The sequence below is a fragment of the Mandrillus leucophaeus genome, unplaced genomic scaffold (genome assembly GCF_000951045.1).
Source record: "Mandrillus leucophaeus isolate KB7577 unplaced genomic scaffold, Mleu.le_1.0 Scaffold7, whole genome shotgun sequence".
Taxonomy (NCBI): domain Eukaryota; kingdom Metazoa; phylum Chordata; class Mammalia; order Primates; family Cercopithecidae; genus Mandrillus; species Mandrillus leucophaeus.
In genome coordinates, this window is record NW_012107585.1 from 1,834,409 (window position 1) to 1,851,131 (window position 16,723).

General features: G+C 47.8%; 1 long non-coding RNA gene across 2 annotated transcripts in view; it reads right to left on the reverse strand.

The window, feature by feature from the left end:
* Positions 1-936: 936 nt before the first annotated feature.
* The window catches only part of LOC105527903, a 19,938-nt gene continuing 4,151 nt past the window's right edge, over positions 937-16,723 (reverse strand). The window contains exons 3-5 of one of the 2 annotated variants that reach the window (XR_001004284.1): positions 16,317-16,426; positions 7,667-7,809; positions 937-1,993 (exon numbers count right to left, since the gene is read on the reverse strand). This is a non-coding gene — a long non-coding RNA (uncharacterized LOC105527903). The remainder of the gene's footprint in view (positions 1,994-7,666; positions 7,810-16,316; positions 16,427-16,723) is intronic. The other variant, XR_001004285.1, reaches the window with a different exon arrangement.

Consider the following 16,723-nt stretch of genomic DNA (forward strand, 5'->3'; position numbering starts at 1 on the left):
GGGGTGAGCTGGAAAGACCCTAGTCTGTGGCTAAGAAAGTGATTAAATAGAAGCAGAGACTGTATTTCATATTATTCTGATGAATTTGCCTTCTCCAAGTTCGTGGCTTGGTGGGAATATCGCCTGCTGCTCTCTGCAACCCCCAGCTAAGCGAGGGTCCCCTGCAAACATCAACTAGGGGGAGGGCATGAGTAATGAGGAGAAGCAGGCTCCCCCAAAATAAGCGTTATTATTATTATTATTATTATTTTTGCCTTGCTGAGTTCAAAGCTGCGGGGTGGGGGAGCCTTCCCTCACATTCAGCAGCCCTGGGGTTACATTTGTCTTTAAAGGGCTATTTAGGAAAACACAAGGAATGGATTTTAAAAAGAAGACAGAAAGAAATCCAGCTCCCAGCTTGCAGCAGCACTGAGAGGTTGTACATTCTAAAGGACCTGGTCATTTACAGCAAAGCCTATGGGGGGATAATTCCCATTTCAACCGCATCCACCTTAACAAATGTGGATCCCACTGCTGGCTTCTTAGAACTGGAGCGGTGTCTGCTAACCAGCCTGCTGGACCCTCTGTCTATAGGTACCAGGTGGTGACTTGCAAATCGAGCCTTGGAGAATGACTGTCCGAATCTGCAGGCTGACACCTCGCCACCTCGGCTTTGAAAATGGCAGTGTGTGGTATCCTGCACAGAGGAAGAATACGTGCTTATGTTGGATTTTTCGAAAATGAAAGCAAAAAATAATCACTGCTCCCTGAAGAGTCTTTGCAGCCAAGTCTCCCTCCAGCACACATCTTTTTTTTAGCCCTTCTAGAAACTTCTGAAAATAGTAGCTTATCCTTGGGGGAAAAAAATCAGACGTCTGTCAATCAGTGAGATGCTGGTGCATTTCATTTAAATGGCCCACTCCCTCCCCCAACGTCCCCTGGTTATAAATCATCTTTGACCAGAATGTAGCCATTTCTTGGCTCTTTAATCCATAAAACCTAAACCCTGAAATCCCCTTGGGGAGTGGAGGAGGCTGTGGGCTGAACTCCGAGGACACTTTTGTGGGGGTGGAGGAGATAGCAACCAAGTCATGCATGAGGTCAGCTTTCTGCCTCATAACCAGCAAGCCTCTCAATGCCATCCTCCATCCTAGACCCCAAGGTTTGCTCCAAACCACCTCTGGATATTTGTCCCCACGTAGAGAAAGAGAAGAGACTCTCAAGTGGCACTTTTGCAACTTGTCCCTTAAAAAAAAAAAAAAAAAAAAGAATCTGAAACAGCAAAATAGAAATCTCTCTTGTCCCCTGGCCTTCCAACAAGTCTGTCAAAAGAATACCACAGCAGCACCAGCAGGAACGCACTTAGCACCAGCAAAATTTTAAGTGAAGCACCAGAGACACAAAAATCCCGTTTCTCTCGACGTGACAGTGGGATCTAGCGATCGACCTAGGTAAATACAGAGGGAGAGGCTAGGACAAGTCAAGAAATGGAGGCACCCCAGACTGCCCCTACACAATTGGCCCCAAGTCCTCACCTTTTTTTTTTTTTCCCTATCATGCCTTTTGCACTGTTACCTCTTATTCCACCAGCATCTATCCCCAGGCAGTTGGCCGATGCTAGGGCTAATTCCCACCAGTCTTTGCAAACAGTTTCTAAGTACACAGCAGGCATCTCTCTTCTGGCGCCCCAGACATTACAGAATATCAAAGTTCACATCGCAAGGTGCAGAAAAGGAAGGCAACCACGTCCTCGACAAGGCATGCACTGATACGTAATATTCATATTTTTGTTATATATATAGAGCTGTATGTAAATAGCATTGGGGTGTCTGTTTCTGCAGCTGGATTTCCAAAGGGCTTCCCCAGTCCCATTCTGTGTTTCTACGATCACTCCAGGCGCTGTCTTTACTCTCCACTTCCTTCTCGAAGTGCCAACCGCGGCCTTTCAAGCTCTGGGCTCCCCCTCTGGAAAACGGGAACCAGCTTTCTCCAAGGACACAGGGTTTTCACCAACCTGCAGAAATAAAGATTGGTATTTTGATCAGTGCAGCTGCTGGGGGTGACGTCAGTGCAGTGGGCCTCTGCACACTCAGCCCCGGATGTCGGGAGGGGGTGGGGAAGGGGAGAGCTACTGGATGCAAAGCTCTGGTTTTGGAGGAAGGATGCCTCAAAAGCTAGTCTTGGCACTCTTCCCCTTACCAGAGTCTCTGTCTATGTGGCAGCCATCCCCAAATAGACATTTGTGAGCGCACACACACTCCCCTCTCTGCTTTTAGACCTAGATATTTACGTAGTCATCTTCAGAGATTTTTTAAAAAAGAAGAATCTAGAGACACACGAACTTTTTGCTTCTCCAAATTCAGAACAGGACCTTCCTCGATTCATTTCATAGATCCAGATTCAGGAGAGAGTTGTGGGATAGTCTCTGTTCTCTTCTGTTTGTCTGTCCGTTCATTCATCCATTCATTTCTTCCCAAATATGCCAAGTGCCATACTCGGGGCTACAGATTCAATGACATAATTCTTGCCCTTGAGGGGCTCAGAGCCAACAGGGAGATGGGAAGAAATGGATAATGACAGTCACATGTAAAGAGCATATGCAATCTGGGGAAACGTGGTCTATGGGAGCCCAGGGGAGGCAGCTCATAAGGGAGACAAAGGAGACTCCTCAGAGAGAGTGGCAGGCCCCTGTTGACTATTGAAGAGTGCCAGGAAATGAACCAGGATAAGAAAATGAGGCATCCTAGGCAGGGCAGAAAAAAACAGCCCATACCCAAGAGTATCCACAACAGAACGCACAAAATGTGTGCACAAATGCTCACGGCAGAATTATCCATAACAGCACAGTGTGGAAACAACCCAAATGTCCATCAACTGATGAATAAACAAAATGTGGTCTCCCCATACAATGGACTATTAGTCAGCCATCAAAAAGGAATGAAGTGTTGATACTTGAAGATGGATGAACCTTGAAGACATCATGCTAAGTCAAAGAAGCCAGACACAAAGGGACACATATTGTGTGATTCCATTTATATGAAATGTCCACAACAGGCAGATCTTCTGTGACAGAAAGGAGAACGGTGGTTGCCTAGGGCCAGGGCGGGTGGGAGGAATTGGGGAGTGGTGCTCATGAGCACAGGGTTTCTTTCAGGGAAACGAAAATATTCCAAAGTTGACTGTGAAGATGGCTGCAAAATTCTATATATACTCCTCATCATTGACTTGTACACCTTAAACAGGTAGGGTTGTTTATTTGTTTGTTTGTTTGTTTTTGAGACAAGGTCTCGCTCTGTTGCCCAGGCTGGAGTGCAGTGGTGCGATCTCAGCTCACTGCAACCTCTGCCTCCTGGGTTCAAGCGCTCTCCTGCTTCAGCCTCCGAAATGGCTGGGACTATAGGTGCACGCCACCACGCCCATCTAATTTTTGTATTTTCAGTAGAGACTGAGTTTTGCCATGTTGGCCAGACTGGTCTTGAACTCCTGACTTCAAGTGAGCCACTCACCTTGGCCTCCCAAAGTGCTGTGATTACAGGCATGAGCCACTGTGCCCGGACTTAAAAGGATAGGTTTGATGGCTATAAGTTAGCAGGGGAGATAAGAACGTATCACACGTTACTCTGAAGCAGGTGGCATAAGAACGAGCATGTGGGTAATACACACCAAGTGGTATAGGAGTGGTATAGGAGGAGGGAGATCGCTTTATGACTTCTGGGTTTGAAAAAGTCTGAGATGTTGACTTGTATGTCCCAGCTGGTACCCTTGACTTCTGGCTTCCTTCTGGGTTTGACCAACAGGAAAGGAAGCACTCATGGGAAAGTAAAATCAGATGTTTGTTCCCCAGTTCCCCGCCCGCTGGTCAGAGGTTGGTCACAGCCGCTGCCTGGACTCATGGTACAGTGACACCCTCCTGGGGACTCCAGGTCCCATTCCTTTCCCTGGAACCTTCAGGCCAGGGTGGGAACAGCTCCCCTCTATGGCGAAGCCTAGGGTACTGCATTCACTCTCGCTGGTTTCCCAAACCCTGCCCACGCCTTTGCTGTTGAACCTTTCCTAAATTCTCCTCTGATGACTGAGTCTGGAGACACTATCTGCTGTTACTTGGGCCCTAGTGGATACATCTGACTGCATGAAAGAGATGAGTCATAAACACATGGACCCCACAGTCTACGTCAGCTGACAGTCACAAGGATCCAAATCAGTGACTTCAAACCTTTTGCTTTTTTTTCTTTTTTAAAGAAACTGGGTCTCGCTCTGCCACCCAGGCATGAGGGCAGTAGCGCCATCATAGCTCACTGCACCCTCGACCTTCTGAGCTCAAGCGATCCTCCCACCTCAGCCTCTAGCTGGGACTACAGGCATGAAACACCACATCTGGCTAATTTATTATTTTTATTTTTTCTTTTAGAGACAGGGTCTTGCTATGTTGCCCAGGCTGGCCTCAAGTAATCCTCCCACCTTGGCCTCCCAAAGTGCTAGGATTACAGGTGTGGGCCACCACGCCAGGCCAATTCCCCTTCTATCTCATGAGGGCACACACACAGTAGGAGCTCTGCGTTGTTATGCAGCCACAATATATTTTCTTAGAATATGGAATTAGAGTCCTCAATCAACTCAATTGATAAATACACTCAATTTAATGAAACCAGCTTTTGTAACCCCTAAACATCTCCGTTGGTGTCTACTCATAAATCTACAGAATGAAAGTCAGTGTAAACCTGCAGCATTAGCCTAAAATAATTATGCTGCTTTAAGCACAGGTGGGACAGAAGGAGAGCTAGGAACACTTAGTAAGTACCTACTATGCTACTGAGTGTGTGGACTTCGTGCTAAGCTTGGTTATCTGCACCAGATAAGGCCAGGTGCCTCCTTGAAATTTGCCTCTAGGCTTACCGGAAAGATATGCCATGCCAGAGGACAGTACTGTAAATGACCAATATCCGGAGGTGAACCGACAGCCTAGAAGTCAGGATGGGGTTACAATCACTAGGGAAGCTTCAGAGGGGACCCGGGATTTGATTCATGAAATACCTTTGAAGAAATGTCCCTGTTTCCATTTTTCATCCACCACATGGAGGGGGGAGGCAGGCAGAGAGGGAGAATTTGAACCCATAAGGTTCTGCCTCCCTGGGCTGCGGTGATGTTGTGACGCTTTGGGCACGGAAGGTGAAAGCTGAGCACAGTGAACCCCACTGCAGCATTAGATGGGGCAAGAGGCTTATTCCCTTTTTCTGATGTCAGCAAAGAATTAGGACTCTTGGATTCCCTCCTAAGAGGCCCCCTCATTAAAAAAAAAATACCTTGGCCAGGCATGGTGGCTCTTGCCTATAATTCCAGCACTTTGGGAAGCCAAGGAGGCCAGAAGTTTGAGACTAGCCTGGGCAACATGGCAAAAGCTCATCTCTACTAAACATACAAAAAATAGCCAGGTGTGGTGGTGCACACCTGTAATCCCAGCTACTCAGGAGGCTGAGGCATGAGAATCTCTTGAACCCAGGAAGTGGCGATTGCAGTGAGCTAAGATCATGCCACTGCACTCCATCCTGAGCAACAGAGCCAGACCCTGTCTCAATAAGTAAATAAATAAATAAAATTTAAAAAATACCTTTTTTGCCCTTGCTATTTGCACAAATCATAAGTTACAAATTGAAACAGTGGAGAAGAATATAAAAATAAAAGGAAAGCCCCTTCAACCCAACCCTTAAGCCCCACTCCCTTTCCCAGAGGCAGCCGGTATCACCGGTCGGTTGTGCAGCCTCCCAGAGTATTTTCTGTGCATTTGTAGACGCCATGTCTCTTTTTTATTCTTTTCCTACCATTATGTTCCCAGAGCCCAGCACAATGCCCAGCATATAGTAGGTGTCCAATTCATTATCTATTGAGGAGGGTAAATAAGTGACAAACAAATAAAGATGACAGGCTGGGTGTGGTGGCTCACGACTGTAATCCCAGCACTTTGGGTGGCCGAGACAGGTGGATCACTTGAGGTCAGGAGTTTGAGACCAGCCTGGCCAACACGATGAAACCCCGTCTCTACTAAAAATACAAAAATCGGCCGGGTGCAGTGGCGCACACCTGTAATCCCAGCTAGTCAGGAGGCTGAGACAGGAGAATCACTTAAACCCGGGAGGCAGAGGATGCAGTGAACTGAGGTGGCACCACTGCACTCCAGCCTTGGAGACAGAGCAAGACTCCATCTCAAAAAAAAAAAAAAAAAAAAAGCAGTTTCTCGGATCCTCCATCTTTGGTTTCAGCAGGTTGATTCTGACGAAGGAGTTTCAATGGTACCAATAGTCCTAGTCCCTAAGACTTGAAGGAAGGGCTGGGCATGGTGGCATGTGCCGCTAATCTCTGCTACTCAAGTGGCTGAGGCAGGAGGATTGCTTGAGCCCAGGAGTTCGAGACCAGCCTGGGCAATATAGCAAGACCCTGTCTCAAAAAAAAAAAAAAAAAAACTTGGAGGAGAAGCTCTCCATGCAGAATCCTCTTGCAAAGAAGATTGCTCCGGTCCACATTATCCCCTAAATCTCCATCTGTAGAGTTCATGTCGGCCAGGTAGGAAGCTGCGCGCACAGGAGGCTGTGGAAAGGAAGCTGAAAAGCTGGCTAGGTTGTGATGTGTGAGGAAGGAAGAGGTCACTTGGCAGCCTCTGGAAGAAATATTTGCTGTGGCCCAGCCTTCTTCTATCAGTGAACAGTTATCAATGCCATCAGCTACTAGATACTGATTATCTAAAGTCTATGAAGAGAGACCTGAGCTCCTACCCAGTAGGAGGTTATGGCAGGTGGGCCTTGGAAGCCCAGTTCGCTTGACTTTCAGAAGGGTAAGCAGTGAGAGTTGGGAAGTATTTCAGCTCAGCACAGAATCAACACCAAAACAAACAAACAAATAAACAAAAATACAGATTCTTCTCAAAGCAAACTGGGGCCTACCAGACAACGTTGCCCATGGCCCATGGCCCCCATGTTATACTATGCACATTCTTTGACCTAACAATTTCACCTTCAGGAACTTCACTTTTTCTTTGCAAAGGTGTCCAAATGTGAATGTCCCCTGCCATGCACGGTGGCTCACACCTGTAATCCCAGCACTTTGGGAGGCCAAAATGGGAGGATCACTTGAGCCCAGGAGTTCCAGACCAGCCTGAGCCACATAATGAGACTCCATCTGCACACACGCAAATTTTTTTCTTTTTTGAGATAGAATTTCACAATTATTGCCCAGGCTGGAGTGCAATGACGCAATCTTGGCTCACTGCAACCTCCGCCACCCTGGTTCAAGCTATTCTCCTGCCTCAGCCTCCCGAGTAGCTGAGATTACAGGCATGCACCACCACGCCCGGCTAATTTTTTTGTATTTTTAGTAGAGATGGAGTTTCACCAGGTTGGCCAGGCTGGTCTCGAACTCCTGACCTCAGGTGATCCACCCGCCTTGGCCTCCCAAAGTGCTGGGATTACAGGCATGAGCCACTGCACCTGGCCACAAAAAAATTTTAATTAGCCAAGTGTGGTGGTGCACGTCTATAGTCCCAGCTACTCAGGAAGCTGAGGTAGGAAGATCACATAAGCCCAGGAGTTTGAAGTTACAGTGGCCTATGATCATGCCACTGCATGTCAGCCTGGGTGACACAGAAAGACCCTGTTTCTAAAACAACAAAAAAAGTTCCTAACAACCTTGTTTACCCTACCAGAAAACAGGAAACAATGCAAATGTTCCCAAGGAAGTGACCATATAAGGAAACCCTGCTTCATCCAAGCAACAGAACATCATGCAGCCATTAAAAAGGATGAGGAAAACCTTTGTGTGTTGACATGGGAAGATCTCAACCACCTATTTTTAGTGAGGAAAAAGCAGGTTACAAAACAGCATGAACAGTATGAGCTCATGTATTTAAAATAGGATGCGTGTGTGGGTGTATATGCATCAAGGGAAGAGCATGGGGGCTCCCTGAAATCAGGGGTCACGAACTGAAATGCACTGGACCCAGTAAAGGTACCCAGGAGGGGCTGGGGACACTGGAGTGTGTTTGTCCTTTCTAAAGGGGTTTCTGACACTCATCTCCAGCCTGTTTCTGCCACATTGTTAGATCTTTTCATTTTTCAAGAAAAATTGGAAATACAGGCTTCTACCTGAAAATGCCTGATTTTTTTTTTTTTTTTTTTTTTGATGGGGTCTCACTTTGTTGCCCAGGCTGGTCTCGAACTGCTGGGCTCAAGCGATCCTCCTGCCCCAGCTTCCTGAGCAATGGGCACTACAGGCACATGCCACCATGCCTGCCTAAAATGCCTGACTTTTAAGTGTTGGGGGAAAACCCACGCAGGTCAAACAGAACTCAACTGCAAGCCAAATTCAGCTAGGAGACCACCCATTTTCACCCCTGCCTGAGATACTCAGACACTCCTACTATCACCTGGCATTTAAGTTCGCCTCATCTTAACCCTCAGTAGCTATCTCTGGGCCCCAGGTTCGCCACTGTACAATGAGGGAGATGGGTTAGATGTCTCTAATGTCCTGTCTGGCTCTGGCTATGTTTCCAGAACACAGACCCTTTGGGATCACAGATCTTTTGAGAATTGGATCCAAACTATGTTTTCTGTCCCAAGTAGGGGGAAGTAGAAGAGGAGGATGAAATCAGCCAGTGTTATTAGCTTAATTACTGGGTGTTCACAAATTTCCTGAGGCCTCCCCTACATTCATTCATTCATGCATTCATTCATTCATTCACCAGTTAGTGAATGCCGCCATGCCCGGGTGCTGGGATACAGTAATGGGCAAAATAGGCATGGCGGTTTGCATCTTTCTGGGACCTGAAGGCCAGTGTTGCCTGGGCTGGAAAGTCCTGGTCTAGTGGTTCTCCCAGCCCTGTCAGAGTGGCCTAAGTAGGCCCTTGGTGAGTCCCAGGTTGGGGAAAGTAGGATTAAAGCAGATAGCAACCGCCTTAAGCAAAAGGCTGAGAAAGTTCTGAGACCTCCCACGCATACCACAAAGATGGGCCCGTGGACTAAACTTCTTCTTCTTTTTTTTTTCCAAAGACAGGGTCTTGTTATGTTGCCCAGGCTGGAGTGCAGTGGCACAATCACTGCAGACTTTACCTCCTGGGCTCAAGCGATCCTCCCACCTCAGCCTCCCGAGTAGCTGGGACTACAGGTGTGTGCCACAATACCTGGCTAATTTTGTTGTTGTTGTTGTTGTTTGTTTGTTTGTTTTTAAATAGAGGTGGGATTTCGCCATGTTGGCCAGGCTGGTCTTGAACTCCTGACCTCAAGTGCTCTACCCACCTCGGTCCCCCAAAGTGCTGGGATTACAGGTGTGAGCCACCGCACCCAGACTATGGACTCCATTTTACACCAAATAAGAACAACATATATCATAGGCTGTCATTCACCATTTTCGGAACACCAGTGACATGCCTTGTACTGCGCTGGAGTAGATTACAGCATGCTTCCTTCATGCTAGGAGCTCATTACGGAGGTAAAACAGCATTGGTTCTCCCAGCCACTCACACACAGAGGGGCTGAATCTGTGCCAGCCGCTTAATATATAGTGCTCCTCCAGTGCAGATGCTATTATTCTTCCCAGTTTACAGATGAGGAAACCAAGGCTCAGAAGGTAATGGGATCAGCCTAAGGTCACACAACTGGCAAATGGGAGATGGAGAAAGTTATCTGAAAGTCGGCCTGACTCCAAAATTCATGTCCCTTTCCGTGAAGCTTCCCTGCCTCAGCACAAAGTATTGGTGAGGAAGATAAACAGTTACCAGGGTTACATTTTCTGAATCAAGTCTTAGGCTTTTTGGTCTGCCAACAGTCTCAAATATTCTAAGTCTGAGCCATCTTTGAAAAATGGTACTTTGGCCGGGTGTGGTGGCTCACACCTGTAATCCCAGCACTCTGGGAGGCCAAGGCAGGCATATCTGGATCACTTGAGGTCAGGAGTTCGAGCACCAACCTGGCCAACATGGTGAAACCCCTTCTCTACTAAAAATACAAAAATTAGCTGGGCGTGGTGGTGGGCACCTTGTAATACCTAACCTACTAGGGAGGCTGAGGCAGAAGAATCGCTTGAACCTGGGAGCAGGGGTTGCAGTGAGCCAAGATCGTGCCACTGTGCTCCAGCCTGGGCAACAGAGCAAGACTGTCTTAAAAAAAAAAAAAAACGAGAAAATGATACGTCTTCTTGAATCCATTCCAGTAACTCTGACACATCCCCACTCCTGGAAGACCTCCCTCTCCACTCATGCAAGTCACTTTGTCTTAGTTCCTCCAGCATCAGTATGTTAGCATTTTACAGGGTTTATTAAGTACCATGCGGTAGCTCCAAGATTATTAGATGAACATGATTCCTGCCCCCAGGATGACAGGTACAGCCAGGCAGACAGAGCAGCTTTCCAGATTAGTGACATTGATGAGACTGGGAACCTTTCCCTGAAGTGGGGACAGGCATGCTAGGCGTCATCCACACTCCCACACTGGCTAAAGGTGTGGTCCATGAAGAAAAGTCCACAGCAAGGCAACAGAGGTTCATCTGAGGCCAGTCACAGCCAGCTCAAGAGCCAACAGACACTTGACATATAAAGGCCAGTGACATGGGCTGGCCCAGTGGCTCACGCTTGGAATCTCAGCACTTTGGAAGGCCAAGGCAGAAAGAAAGACTGCTTGAGCCCAGGAGTTCCAGACCAGACTGGGCAACATGGCGAGACCCCATCTCTAAAAAAATAAAATAAAAAATTAGTGGCATACACCAGTAGTCTGAGCTACTGGAGAGGCAAAGGTGGGAGGATCACTTGAGCCCAGGTCGAGAGTGCAGTGAGACCTGATTGCACCACTGCACCCCAGCCTAGGCAACAGAGAGACCCTGTCTCAAATAAAGAAAGGCCAATGACATGAATGAGACATGGGAGCCAACGGCAGTGTTTGCAGATCTTGACCACATGATTTTATGCTCTAGATGGCCTTTATAACACAAGAATGCTCATTATGTTTTTTGTTTGTTTGTATTTGAGACAGAGTCTCGCTCTGTCACTCAGGCTGGAGTGCAATGGCATGATCTCAGCTCACTGCAACCTCTGCCTCCTGGGTTCAAGCGATTCTCCTGTCTCAGCCTCCCCAGTAGCTGGGACTACAGGCATGTGCCACCACACCAGGCTAATTTGTTTCTATTTTTAGTAGAGATGGGTTTCATCATGTTGGTCAGGCTGGTCTCGAACTCCTGACCTCAAATGATCCACCCACCTCGGCCTCCCAAAGTGATGGGATTACAAGTGTGAGTCACCACACCCAGCCTGTTTTGTTTTGTTTGTTGTTTTTTGAGACGGGGTCTTGCTCTGCCACCCAGGCTGGAGTGCAGTGGTGCAATCGCTCACTGCAGCCTCAACCTTCCTAGGCTCAAGCGATCCTCCCATCTCAGCCTCCCGAGTAGCGGGACTACAGGTGCATGTCACCATGCTTGGCTAATTTTTCCTTTTTCTTTTTTTAGATTGGGGCTCACTTTGTTGCCCAGGCTAGTATCAAACTCCTGGCTTCAAGCAATCCTCTCACCTGTGAGCATTAAAAAAAATTTTTTAATTAGTTTTTTTTCTTTTTTTCTCTGAGATGAAGGTCTCACTCTGCTGTCTGCCCGGGTTGGAGTACAGTGGTGTAATTGTAGCTAACTGCAGCTTTGAACTCCTGGGCTCAAGTGATCCTTCACTGTTCCTTCACCATGATGGATGGGGAATGTAAATGATGGACTAACTAAATAAAGCAATACTAACCAACTTCTAAGTGTGGTGGCTCACGCCTGTAATCCCAGCACTTTGGGAGGCCAAGGTGGGCAGATCACAAGGTCAGGAGTTCGAGACGAAGATGCCCAATGTAGTGAAACCCCGTCTCTACTAAAAATACAAAAATTAGGCCAGGTGTGGTGGCAGGCACCTGTAATCCCAGCTACTTGGGAGGCTGAGGCAGGAGAATCTCTTGAACCCAGGAGGTGGAGGTTGCAGTGAGCCAAAATCGCACCACTGCACTCCAGCCCAGGCAACAGTGTGGGACTCCATCTCAAAAAAAAAAAAAAGAAAGAAAGAAATGTCTCATAGAAAAATACTAAAAGGTTGAACAAATGCCTGTGATATATGGAAAAGGTCAGGTTACAGATAATATATTTAGAGTGATTCCATGTGTTAAAGTACCCATCCAGCCAGGCATGGTAGTGCACACCTATAATCCCAACACTTTGGGAAGCCAAGGCAGGAGGTACTGAGCTCAGGAGTCCAAGACCAGCCTGGGCAACAGAGCAAAACCCTGTCTCTACAAAAAATACAAAAATTAGCCAGGTGTGGTGGCATGCACCTGTAGTCTCAGCTACTTGGAAGGCTGGGGTGGGAGAGTCACTGGAGCCCAGGAGGTTGAGGCTGCAGTGAGCTATGATCCTGCCACTGCACTCCAGCCTGGGTGACAGAGTAAGACCCTGTCTCAAAAAAACAGAGAGAGAAAAGGGAGAGAGAGAGAGAGAAAGGAAGAGAGAGAGAGACAGAAGGAAGGAAGGAAGGAAGGAAGGAAGGAAGGAGGGAGGGAAATAAAAAAAGAGAAAGAAAGGAAGAAAGGAAGGAAGGAAAGAGAAACGGAGGAAAGAAAGAAAATCACATGACGAAAGGGTCAAATCTAATGCAACGGAAAGGTAGAAAGGCTTAGAAGCTGTCTGGTCTTTACATGGGAAAGGACTGCAATCTTTTGCTACTCAGACCTTCTGCTCAAAGCTGAACCTCCTATCTCCAGAGGCAAGACTCTAATTTTCGTTCTTTCTTTTTTTTTTTTTTTTTTGAGACAGGGACTCATTGTGTCACCCAGGATGGAGTGCAGTGGCACAATCACAGCTCACTGCAGCGACAAAGTCCTGGGCTCAAGCAATCATCCCGCTCAGCCTCCCCAGTAGCTGGGACTACAGGTGCATGCCACCACGCCTGGCTACAATTTTCTTTTATTCAGCATTTTCCAAATAGTTGCCAATGAACTATTGTAATATTTTTTTGTCACCAAGAAAACATTATTTATTTTTCTGAGACAAGGTCTCATTCTGTTGCCCAGCCTGGACGCAGCGGTACGACTGCAGCTCACTACAGCCTCAGCCTCCTGGGTTCAGCAATCCTCCCATCTCAGCCTCCCGAGTAGTTGGCAACACAGGTGTGGACCACCATACCTCACCAATTTCTTATTTTATGTAGAGATGGGGTCTCACCATGTTGCCCAGGCTAGTCTCAAGTTCCTGGGCTCAAGCAATCTTCCCACCTCAGCATCCCCAAGTGCTGGCATTACAGGCATGAGCCACCACATCCAGCTACTTGTTTAAAAAAGGAATATTATATCAAGTTTCCCAGAGCAATTAAATTCCACCCGCCCAAGTCTCTGGCCCATGGAGCAAAGGTTCAGTGTGGGAAAGCTCTGCGGGAAGCAGCCATCTTGGATAAGCCAGTTGCCTCCTCATAGGAAGAGGAAGGAGCTTTCTCCTTGCCTGGCCAACCAGAGTCATAAAAGGGTGCATCTTATTGATGTGGGCTAAATCAGAAATCCCCCACCCAACAGCAGGGGCACCAGTTTCGGGCAGGAAAGGAAGAGGGTAGCCAGTGCTGAGTTGGATGGTGAGAGTTCTAAGGGTGATGGAGACCCAATCGATGCCCACAGTGTTCCCCTGGCACTGAGGGGGATGGGTGTGAGTGAGTTGGTTCAGGGATCACGACCTCTCAGACCTTGGCAGGAGGTGAACTGGTTTACTTCTACTAAGAGGCGAGGGCAGGGGCAGAGCCTCGGTCTCCTGTCTCCGAAAGAGTCTGGGGTCACCTGAGGGCTGCCGTTGGGACTCGATCATTTCTGCATCCCTGCACCTGGGCATCCAGCCCCGGCACCAAGCTACACTGCTTGTTTCTCTTTCCTGAAATGTACTATGCAGTCTCACCTCCAGGCCACTGGACTTGCTCTCTCTCTTTCCAAAACACCGTTCTTGAATGTCTTCATACGGCTGGCTCCTTTGTGTCATTCAAATCTGCTATTCACCCTGGTTCCTCTTCAAAGTGGCCTTCCTTCCCTCATCACCACAGGTGAGGAGTCCCTGGGGCACTCTCTATTGTGTTACCTTTGTGTATTACCTTCGGGGCCCTGAGCACTTTCTGAAATTATCTCTGTGTTAGACTGCATAATCCAAAGGTGGCCACTATAATGTCTCCCATTCCCCATGCTATTCCAGAACCTCACCACTCCCCCATGAGGTGGAGTCTAATTCCGCCCCACCTTGAATCTGCATCAGCTTCTGACTTCTAACCAAAGTGACTTCGGAACTGGGTCAGAAAAAGCAAAGCAGCTTCCACCTAGTTCCCCAGGATACTTGCTTTTGGAGCTCCCAGTCACTGTGTCAGAATCCAGTTGCCATGCTGTGAGGAAGCCCAAGCCACACGAAGAGGCTGAGTATAGCTGCTCCCATTAACAGCCCCAGCTGACTCCCAGTATTAACAGCCAGACATGTAAATAAGGTTGCTTCCCCAACCATGACTCCAGTCCTCAGCCATCCTGGAGCAGAGACAAGTCACCCCCACTACTCCCTGACCAAATTCCTCACCCACAGAATGTGTGAGCATGGTCAAATATGTCAGCCTCCCATATAGGTGGGTTCCACATCCAAGGATTCAACCAGCCTCAGATCAAAACTACTGGAAAAAAATAAAATTAAAAAATAACAATTTTTAAAAACACACATAAAAACAATACAGTATAATTATTTACATAGCATTTACATTGTATTGGGTATTACAAGTAATCTGGACATGATTTAAAGCACACAGTGTGTGGGTTACATGCAAACACTACACCATTTCATATCAAGGACTCGGCATCCTCGGATTTTGGGATCCAAGATGGGATCCTGGAACCACTTCCCCCCAGAGACAGAGGGATGGCTCTAGTTGTTTGAAGCAAAATTTAGTAGTTTTGGAGTAATTTGTTACAGAGAAGTAGTAACAAGAACAATATTTACTTATTGTCTGTCTCTTGCCACTAAAATGTGGGCTCCAGGAAAGCAGGGAACTCTACGTCTTGGTCCTTCCTGTAGCCACAGGAGATACTCAATACTCAATACAGATACACAGAAGATACTCAATAATTAGCAGTTGTATAAGTGGAAGAACCTGAATTTGGGAAACAATAGTGACTATGTTGCATAGTTTCTTTTTTTAATTTTTTTTTTGTGACTGAGTCTCACTCATTCTGTTGCCCAAGCTGGAGTACAGTGGCACGATCTCGGCTCACTGCATCCTCCGCCTCCTGGGTTCATGCAATTTTCCTGTCTCAACTTCCCGAGTAGCTGAATACAGGCACACACCATCATGCCTGGCTAATTTTTGTATTTTTAGTGGAGACAGGGTTTCACTACATTGGCCAGGCAGGTCTCGAACTGCTGACCTCAAGGGATCCACCCACCTCAGCCTCTCAAAGTGCTGGGATTACAGGTGTAAGCCAGCGTACCCGGCTGATGTTGCATAGTTTCTGATTCATTTAACAAAGCACATAGTTATTGTACACCTACTATGTGACAAGCAAGTTGCCAGGGACTAGGGACACTGTGGGTTAGCTTTCTGTTCCTGTGAAATCCTATCACAGGGACACTAGTGAGGACCACCAAAGAAACAGAAGCCCCCTCCCCACCTCTCATTATCTGCCTGTCTAAAAGGCTGACTTTTCAAAAACTCGAGTTATGATTGCCAAATCCAGCCAGCCCACATCTGGGGGTATATTTAATTATTCCCAGGTGTGGCTCTTTTCCATCCACAGCTCAGTCACTTGTACTCTGGCCTCTCACTAGGCGAGTGGATGACTCCAGACAGGGACCATGTGGCAGGAAGGCTGCCTGGTTCTGCACATCTGGCCCCTTCCCGGGGGGTTCCTCCCCAACAGCTGTCCTCCTCGGGCTCCCTGGCCAAGCAGAAGGCCAAGCTTTCAAGCTCTAAAAGTAATTCTGGCAGGGGTGCTGCGGGCTGGGAGGGAGGCCTGCGGGATGCTCCTCCAGGTTTAACCACTTAATCCCCAAAGTACCTGCCAAGAACCAGTTAGCAAGTCTGGTTGGCCGGCCAGGCCGTCATTAATTCATTAAAGCAGGCTCCCGCTGGCCCATTATCTTCCTTGCCACTGACCACGTCGCCTTATGGGCCTGCAGAGTCCCCCTCTCTCCCCTTCCCCTGCTCCCAAGGCAGGATTCTACCCAGCCCTGGCCTCGACTCCCAGGCAGATTCCTCGGCTCCATTCTCTCTCCCTCCCTGCCCCCTCCGCAGGCACGCTTCTCCCTCCCTCCCTCCCACGCCTCCGCCAGCCAGCGCTCACCATAAAGCGTCTTTTGTTCCCTCTCTCCTGTATCTTTGAGTATTGACTGGTTAAATCATACCCGTCCTCCTCCCGGCCTCCCCAGCCTCAGAGGAGCCTCCCCTGGGGCTCTGGAAGAAAGGGAATTGCACTTGTGCAGGAATTCACTGTGCGCCAACCCGGTCTGCTTACTGCCCCTATCTCCTCTTCCCCTGCAAGTCATGGGGTGGGGGGCGCTGTGTGACTTCAAAGACAGAAGCTCCAATTCCACTGGGGATCACTTAGGTGGATGCTCTCTGCCTCGGCTTCCCCTTTGAAATAAAAGGAATGGCACTGACCATTTCATGACATCCTCTGTTGAGTGAAGTTAACAGACAAGACACTACACTGGACATTTTTTTTTTTTTTTTTTTTTTTAATCTTGCTCT